The sequence below is a fragment of the Rana temporaria genome, chromosome 6 (genome assembly GCF_905171775.1).
Source record: "Rana temporaria chromosome 6, aRanTem1.1, whole genome shotgun sequence".
In the NCBI taxonomy this organism is placed as follows: domain Eukaryota; kingdom Metazoa; phylum Chordata; class Amphibia; order Anura; family Ranidae; genus Rana; species Rana temporaria.
This window is the reverse complement of record NC_053494.1, coordinates 199,925,583-199,935,468: the sequence shown is the minus strand read 5'-3', so window position 1 is coordinate 199,935,468 and position 9,886 is coordinate 199,925,583. Positions and strand designations below refer to the sequence as shown.

Sequence of the window (9,886 nt, the reverse complement as noted above, 5' to 3'; positions counted from 1 at the left end):
CTGTCCATTATGTCCCATCCAAGTAAGTGACAACAAGTAAGCTTCTCCTCCCTCCCTTCCTGCTCTCTCTCCCCCTCTCTGCATATTAAGTGTTATATTACAGCAGCCTGTGACAGTTTCTTGCCCTCCTAGAGGTTATGATGTGGGTTCACACTGGCAAGCTGCAGTTTAGCTGCAGTGCTGGTGTTCTGGCATGTTACCCTCCAGTCCCATAGACTTCTATTAGGTTGTACATTTTTGCTGCATGTCCTGAAAGTGCACGAAAAGTCCTGCATGCCGCATCTGTGGTGCAATTCCAAAAAATGCAGCAAAAATGCACAATTTCTAATTAGAAGTCTGAGGGACTGGGGCTATGGAAAACTGCCACAGTGGCGGCCTGTCCATTAAGGGCACACGGGCACTGCCCTCTCCATTATGCCACCCCCATATGTAAAATGGATAGATTCATGCCTGACCGGCCACTAAGATGGGGTAAGTGTCGGTCAGACAGCGAGTGGGTGGAGGGTGTGTCACAGCGGCTGCATTTGATGGGACAAAGTGGCTGCATTTGATGGGACAAAGTGACTGCATTTGATGGGGCACAGTGGCTGCATTTGATGGGACAAAGTGGCTGCATTTGATGGGGCACAGTGGCTGCATTTGATGGGACAAAGTGGCTGCATTTGATGGGACAAAGTGGCTGCATTTGATGGGGCACAGTGGCTGCACTTGATGGGGCACAGTGGCTGCATTTGATGGGGCACAGTGGCTGCATTTGATGGGACAAAGTGGCTGCATTTGATGGGGCACAGTGGCTGCATTTGATGGGACAAAGTGGCTGCATTTAAAGGGACAAAGTGGCTGCATTTGATGGGACAAAGTGGCTGCATTTGATGGGGCACAGTGGCTGCATTTGATGGGGCACAGTGGCTGCATTTGATGGGGCACAGTGGCTGCATTTGATGGGGCACAGTGGCTGCATTTGATGGGGCACAGTGGCTGCATTTGATGGGACAAAGTGGCTGCATTTGATGGGGCACAGTGGCTGCATTTGATGGGACAAAGTGGCTGCATTTGATGGGGCACAGTGGCTGCATTTGATGGGACAAAGTGACTGCATTTGATGGGGCACAGTGGCTGCATTTGATGGGACAAAGTGGCTGCATTTGATGGGGCACAGTGGCTGCATTTGATGGGGCACAGTGGCTGCATTTGATGGGACACAGTGGCTGCATTTGATGTGACACAGTGGCTGCATTTGATGTGACACAGTGGCTGCATTTGATGGGCACAGTGGCTGCATTTGATGGGGCACAACGGCTGCATTTGATGGGACAAAGTGGCTGCATTTAATGGGGCACAGTGGCTGCATATAATGGGGCACAGTGGCTGCATTTGATGTTTTTGTTCAGTTTGATTGCTTCCCCCCAAAAAAAATTTGAGCACCAGTGTGAGCCAAAAGGCTTGCACTCACAGATACTCCACTGAAATGTTATCAATTCTCATGTCACTTTTCAGAGGCATTTGACAGACAGTGAGGAGGTGATACCTAATTTCCTCCCTGCCTGTTTTAACCTCAGCCAGTCCCTCCAGATATTTCACTTTGTACTCCACCTTATTTTCATTACTCTTTATAGGTATTAGATGTTCTCTCACCTTATTCTTTGCACATCTAATACATAATGAGAGTTCTGGAAATAAGGTGGAGTTCAAAGTGAATTTCTAAACCTAAGTTGAGAACCCCTTTCAGAAGATTTGAGGATATTATTAAACTCAGAGACTGGTGGACTTAGGCCATCATAAATAGATTGAAAATCTGCCAGTTCAGCAGAAATTTCAATCTATCAATGTGCAGACTGGTTATACAGACTCCGATCTATCAACTGACTTCAGTACAACAATGGGAAATGTCGAACCATTTCTCTCTGTTCCAGCAATGTGGAGTGATTTCTCTCTCTGTGCCACAAATGTGGAGCAGTCTCTCTCTCTGTGCGGGCATCCCATCATTAACCCCCGCCGCGTGACGCCCCCCCCCCCCCCCCCCCCCCCCCCGGGCTGCTCAGTCTAAAATGCCCGGGCCTATTTTTTGTCCCAGTCCGGGCCTGTTCAGGCGTACGGCGTTTCGACGTTCGGCGTGGAGATGTGAACCATCTCCATAGCCGACAATGTTAAATCACCCCTCCAGCGTATTTCAGGCTGCCATAGCGTCGCGCTACAGGCGACAAAACGCCTAGGTGTGAATGGAGCCTAAGACCCCATTCACACCTGAGCGACAAAACGCCCGACGCCGGACGCTTCTGTCGCTCGAGGGGAGAATTCCCATTGCTGTTTATGGAGATTGTTTACATCTCATAGACGCCGAACGCCTGTCGCCTGAAAAAAAAGTCCCGGACCCTTTTTTTCAGGCGACATAGGCGTTTTCCCATTGACAGCAATGGGAAGACTTTGAGAGAAAAAAAAAAAAAAGTGAAAGTTTTGTACTCGCGGCAAAATACGCCGCTACACGCGATCGCGGCTGTCGCTCAGATGTGAATGCAGCCTTAAGCTCCATTCACACCTCAGCGTAGGTGATCTGCCGCGTATTGCGGCGACATCAAATAGACGTTTTGTCCCGCGATTTGCGGAGACAAAACGCGACGTTTTAAACATTGTTTTTCGCTGGAGGGGTGATTTTTTACATGGTTGGCTATGCCCGAACGCCGAAGCCGCCCGAAAAAAAGGGTCCGGGACTTCTTTTGAGCTTCAGGCGTCTCGGCGTTCGGCGTGGAGATGTGAACCATCTCCATAGCCTACCATGTAAAAATCACCCCTCCAGCGTATTAGGGGCGTATTAGGGGCGGCTAAATCGTTCAGGAGAGGTTGAACAACGTCCCGTGTACATGAAGACTAAAGCCCAGATTCACGTAGAAGAGCGCATCTTTGTGCGGGCGTAACGTATCCTATTTACGTTACGCCTCTGCAACTTTGACAGGCAAGTGCTGTATTCACAAAGCAAAGTTGCGGCGGCGTAACGTAAATAGGCCGGCATAAGCCCGCCTAATTCAAATGTGGAAGATGTGGGCGTGTGTTATGTAAATTTAATGTGACCCCACGTAAATGACGCTTTTTACGAATGGCGCATGCGCCGTCCGTGACGGTATCCCAGTGCGCATGCTCCAAATTAACCCGCAAAAAGCCAATGCTTTCGACGTGAACGTAAATGACGTCCAGCCCTATTCGCAAACGACTTACGCAAACGACGTAAAACGTGAAAAATTTGACGCTGTTCCGACATCCATACCTAACATTGGTACGCCTCATCTACGCCTCATAGAGCAGGGGTAACTTTACGTCGGAAAAAGCCTTACGTAAAAGGCGTATCTGTACTGCGACGGCCGGGCGTACGTTCGTGAATCGGCGTATCTAGCTGATTTACATATTTCTAGGCGTAAATCAGCGTACACGCCCCTAGCGGCCAGCGTAAATATGCAGTTAAGATACGACGGCGTAGGAGACTTACGCTGGTCGTATCTTATACAAATTCTGGCGTATCTGATTCTTTGAATCAGGCGCCAAGATACGACGCCTCAGACTCAGACATACGACGGCGTATCTGGAGATACGCCGTCGTATCCCCTACGTGAATCTGGGCCTAAAACTTGCAAATTGTGGCAAAAACGCAGTAAAAACGCACTACATGCTTTTCTGCAGCTTCTCCATTGAAGTCTATTGAACCAAAAACGCAAACAAAGCAGCGTTTTGCGTTTTAAAAAGTCCCTGCCAAAAACGCAGAGGCACAAAAATGCATTGACGTGAACGTGTTCCGCAGGAACCCAAGTTAAAAATAATGTTATGGGTTTTTGCAAAAAAAAAAAAAAAGCATGTAAAAACGCCTTGGTGTGAATGGAGCCGGAGGGTACACGAACGCTCAGCGTTATCGATCATGCGCATTTCTGACCACGTCTATGGCCAGCCTGCCCAGAGCTGTGCGTATCGATGGTTATTTATGAAGCATGTGATCCTCCAGCACAATGAAGGCTGCTGTCAGTTCTTTGTGCCTGTAGAACACATTGGGTGCTGCACAGAAGCCTCGTCTGGGAGGGGATCTGACACGGTGAGGCTCGGCCTCCATAGGAGGAGTTGTCTGGGAGCAGCTGAGTTCAGTTAAAAACCTGCTCAATGCAGGATGACTGAGTCACAAGGAGATGTGAGAGTGTCTGGGAGCATTGCAGTCAAGGCTGCGGCTGCCCATTGAGGTGGGATGCCCATCTATCTGCCCTCAATTCACCCCTCTCATTAGGAACAAAGGACCCTGAAGGGGTCAGGAGACACTTATCTACCTCTGTTGAGTTGTCCTCTTTATCAAGCCTGGGATGCTCAATGATTTGTATTGTATAAGGACCCCCCACCTTCCCCTTGTCACCGCTCGCTGACTACAATACAGCCTACATCGGGATCCAGGAATAGATTCCTAGCCGGATTGCGTTGACCCTTCGTCACCTGTCTCCGCGCTGCATGGGGAGTTATCTTCGATTCGTCTATTGCGCTTTGCCGGATTTGTAGAAACTGGAGTTGGTACTGCTCTACCTTGGGAGAACCTTGGGAATCTAAATCCTGGATTGCATACTGGCCGAAACATGGATGACTATTACCCAGAGGTAAGTGGGATGGAATGGTGGTAATCCAATTGGTAGTAGTTTTTGTTTTCCGGTTGATGGTAACGTCTTTGTTTTCACCGGAATATTTTCCACAACACTCCAAAAACTGCTGGTTTAGAATTTTTGTTGAGCTTTTTTCTTGCCTTCTGAACCCGTCAAAAAGCCAATTGGTTGCATAGTGGTTGAGGAGCAAAATACATGACCCACGGGGAGGCTGAACAGGTTGAGGTTCCACCCAGGTGTTGGGGTGGCCTCCATCCAAAGCTTGGCTGGCAGGTATTTTATATTCTTTCCTCAATAAGTTTGGCAGCAATTTGTCCACCTCTGTAGTTGGGTTAGGTGTCCTGTATAAAACAGTATACCGATGTGAACCTACGGAGCTTGTCGTGAAATTTTCCAGCATGCTGGTAAACTTTATCTGATTTGCTTCTTTCATCAAGAAAAAAGAGAACTGTTATTTCTTTGTGCACGTATTATTTTGCTTGCTGTATTAATTTTTAGTGTTCGAAATAAGATCACCTTTCAAACTTTTATATTTGGCCTCCCTAAGCAATGTAGGGGTTCCTGGCGGCACAGGGGTCTTGAGTTTGAATCCCAGCTGGTATAATAGGCTAGGTTTTCATGTTCTTTCAACTGATTTTTTTTGTTGGTTCCTCTTGCACATCAGGGCTATGCTGTGTACCATGTTGGATAGAACATGGGTTGTATCCTCTACCCATAGCCCTCATTCTGCACGCTGCTTCTACAGATTGAGTTGCCGCTTTTGAGGGATCTCTGAATCAAGGGCTCACCATGGCATTTTGGACACAAGTCCCATGTGTTTGCTATCACCCATCATGTGCATGCATACAATATCATCTACTCCTTGGGGCACTGGTAGACCTTGAGCAATGATCTCGGATCTGTGGTGGGTGGCCACCAGAGTCAGCCAGACTCTTGCATTAAAGGTGGGGGGGCGGCAATCATTTGGCCAAGTAAGGTTAATGTCTGAAGAATCTCAAGTAGTGATCCAACAATGTCTTCATGGGCTGGTGAGCCATGGGTGATGGCAACAATGTCTGCATGGGCTGGTGAGCCATGGGGCAATGCCATGGGTGATGTCAACGTCTTATTCATAGGCTGGTGAGCCAAGGGGCAATGCCATGGGCGATGGCAACAATGTCTTCATGGCTGGTGAGCCAAGGAGCAATGCCATAGGTGATGGCAACAATGTCTTCATGGGCTGGTGAGCCAAGGAGCAGTGCCATGGGTGATGGCAACAATAACTTCTTCGTAGGCTGATGAGCCAAGGAGCAATGCCCAGGGGCGATGGCAACAATGTCTTCATGGGCTGGTGAGCCAAGGGGCAATGCCATGGGTGATGGCAACAATGTCTTCTTCGTAGGCTGGTGATCCTAGGGGCAATGCCATGGGTGATGGCTCATCAGCCTACGAAGAAGACATTGTTACCATCACCCATGGCATTGCCCCTTGGATCACCAGCCTACAAAGAAGACATTGTTGCCATCACCCATGGCATTGTCCCTTGGCTCACCAGCCCATGAAGACATTGTTGCCATCGCCCATGGCATTACTCCTTGGCTCACCAGCCCATGAAGACATTGCTGCCATCACCCATGGCATTGCTCCTTGGCTCATCAGCCTACGAAGAAGACATTGTTACCAAGGAGTAATGCCATGGGTGATAGCAACAATGTCTTCATGGCTGGCGAGCCAATAAACAATGCCATGGGTGATTGTAACAACGGTTTCATGGGATGGTGAGCCAAAGACCGATGCCATTGGTGGTAGGTTGGATCTGGTCTGGTGCCAGCTTATCAGAGAAGGCATGGCATAGATGTTTTGAAGGGCATGTCACACGAGCCATCCTGAGGCTGGTGGATCATTGGGACTTGACCTTTATGGCCACCTGTCCCAGTTGTTGTCACGGCCTCCTCTGGTAAGCTGGGCGCTGTGTCCCGTTAACTGTCCCACCTGCCTCCTTTTATTGGGCTTTTCAGTTTAATAGACTGCCATGCCAAGAACTTGCATGGTGGACAGTCCAGCCTGCATAATTGACACCCTTTTTTCTCGCTGATCTGCATATATTCTTGATAACTACAAGCCCCCCAAAGACTGGCAGGGAAGGGTGGTCCATGTAGTTCCTTGGCAGCTGGGAGACTCCTACAAAACTCCCCTGGGGCAAGGGCTAACGACAATGGCTTTTTAGTTCATGTGAACCTTTGCTGACTCTTTATAAATGAATAACACGTGGCTCAGAGGGTCAGGAACCCAATGCCACACCCTGCATCCCACGCCGGACACTGCAGAGGTCACCTGTGTGCTGAACGTCAATGAACTGCAATAAGATTCTCTCAGACTGCATTGCAGGACCAATGACTTTGTCTCGTGTCCTGGAAAGTCTTCTTGTGATGCAACCCCATGGCAACCAGGGATGTAGGTAACTGAAATCAGGTTGCTATGGGCAACCGCAGCTTTAGCGTAATTATTTCATATATTGCATTCTGCAGAATTGGGGCTGGAGGTCATAAGGTCAGCCGCGATCTTGTGCAAACGCAACGAAGGGGAACCTTTTGTGAGTAATGCCCCTCTCGTGCCTATCGCACTTCGACGTGAAGGAGAAGGAAACGTTTCGAAATAGTTGTGGTTCCTGTCACCTCTCCACCTTTTGAGGGTGTGAAAGTAGAGTAGGATGTTCGGAGTGTACGATGAAACATCGGAAGGAGAGGCTGTTTCTCCTTTTCTTATCTTTCCAGTGCAGTATGTGAGATTTGAAAGGGGAAATTTGGTTGCTGTAGGCAACAACAACGGTTACATTTGTCCTGAATTTTTCACAAATTGGTCTTCGGGGTAGGGTGACCATGTGTCCCGGATTGCCCGGGACAGTCCCGCATTCTGCAGGTCTGTCCCGGGCACCTTCACTCTGGGACAATACAGTGTCCCGGAATGAAACTGACACAGGTCCCAGCATAAACCCCTCAGAGCCTAAGATGTGACACCCCCCCAAACTAGTGAAGAACTACAGGTCCCAGCATAGATCTGTGAAATCTATGGGGTCACACCCTTAGATCTCATGGATTCATGCTGGGAGTTTCAAAATTGGGGGGGGATGGGGGTCACATCTTTAGATATCATCGGTTCATGCTGGGATTTGTAGTCCTTTACTTTAGGGGGGTGTGACCTCCCCAAAGTTAAGGACTACAGGTCTCAGCATGAACCCTCCCCCCCCCCCCAGAGCTGAAGATGTGAGACCCCCCGCCCCCCAAATAATGAAGAACTACAGGTCCCAGCATAAACCTGTGAAATCTATGGGTTCACACCCTTCGATCTCAGGGGTTTCATGCTGGGTGTTGTAGTCCTTCAAATTGGGGGGGGGGGAGGGTCACATCTTTAGATATTAGGAGTTCATGCTGGGACTTGTAGTCCTTCACTTTTGGGGGGAATGTGACCCCAAAAGTGAAGGACTACAGGTCCCACCATGAACCCCTCTGAGCTGAAGATGCGACCCCCCCTCCCCCCAACTAGCGAAGAATACAGGTCCCAGGATGAACCAGTGAAAACCATGGGGGGGGGGGGGGGTCACAATTTTTTTTTATAAAAAGTTATCTTTTTTTAGGAAGGGGGTGTCCCTAAATGGTAGTTTGCAATGTGGTCACCCTACTTCGGGGGTCTGCCTTTTTTAAAGCTGAACTCCTGGAATTGGACAAATCCACACTTGCAATGCCCCCCACCGGTGCTTCAAGGGCTGAATGTTTGATTAGTCCAGGGGTGCACCTAATTTCTGGCTCCAGCAATCCTCCAGCAAGGGTCCTTCAATCCATGTGACCTGGTAACTGCAACGTCCTCTCTAAGCACCTTTTTGGGTCACGGTCACAAGCTGGCCTATTCAAGTACAGTAAGGTCCAATCTACACCAAGCGTAGCAGGAAACCCCATTTGTGTGTGTGTGTGGGGGGGGGTTGTTTATTTTTTGTGAGTATTTGTGTGTTTTGCACGTGTTGGTGCACACAGGGGAGCATTTTCACTTGATTGGGTTGCCACCAGTCCAGGATTCAGCCGGACAGTTTGGGTTTGAAATCATGCGTCCGGGTTTCAGACTGCCTGAAACCCGAACACCAGGGGAGGGCTGGCAGGGTGGAAATCTCCCCCCGGGCTGGTGACACTATGCACAGCCACCGACCGCCACTACCAAATGCTGTTTTTGCAGAGCAGGAATATGCCTGCCAGAGCTCTGTTAACACAGTTCACGGCCGCTGCTCACCTCCCACTCTGTGCGGACTCTGATGTAAGGGGAGGCTCTCTGCGGACTCTGATGTAAGGGGGGCCTCTGTGCGGACTCTGATGTAAGGGGGGCCTCTGTGTGGACTCTTGTGATCATGAAAAATCTTAGACTGTTTTCCTCGATCCATCACTTTTCCACGCTCTATGGGCCACTTGACTGGACTTGCCCCCCCAGGCCTAAGGCTGCCAGCCCTCCCCTGCCGGACACATTATTTAGACTGGACTATGGTCTCCCAGCAGGGTTGCTGGCTGCAGTTGTCTAAGCTGAGAGGGTCTGTTGCACTCTTTCACACTGCCCAAAGCCAGCAGCAACAAACCCCACCCCCACTCCCAAACACCACCTACCCCTCTGTGTCTACCCCAGGGATCCTCAAACTACGGCCCTCCAGCTGTTGTAGAACTACACATCCCATGAGGCATTGTAACACTGACATTCACAGACATGACTAGGCATGATGGGAATTGTAGTTCCTGAACAACTGGAGGGCTGTAATTTGAAGACCCATGGTCTACCCACACTCCAATCCCTGGTGCCGAGCCTCAGAAAAGGAAAGTTGGGGCCGGAGATTTGAAGTCCAGCAGCCTCAGATACATCTGGATGAGAGGTGCTGACTGCCAAGGGGTGAGTGAGCTCACCATCCATCCCTGTCTGTGACTGAAGTCTCCCCCCTTCTCTCTCCTGCCTCTGAGTAAGTACACTAAGGTAAATCAGGGTTCTCAGAGCACCCCTTACATCAGAGTTCCCCTTTACACCAGAGGCCACAATGTTTCCCCCCTTACATCAGAGTCTTCTCCATACATCAGAGTTCTCAGTGTTCCCCCTTAAATCAGGGTTCCCAGAGCACCCCTTTTTGTTAGAGTCCCCAGATTTCTCCCTTACATCAGAGTCTGCAGAGTCCCCTCTTGCAGTGAAAGGGAACTCTGTAAGTTCAGATGTAAAAGGGGGAACTCTGTGAACTATGATGTAAAGGGGGACTCTTGCTATTAACT

General features: G+C 49.5%; 1 pseudogene; it reads left to right on the top strand.

The window, feature by feature from the left end:
- Positions 1 to 4,140: 4,140 nt before the first annotated feature.
- LOC120944450 overlaps positions 4,141 to 9,886 on the top strand; it is a 222,268-nt pseudogene continuing 216,522 nt past the window's right edge.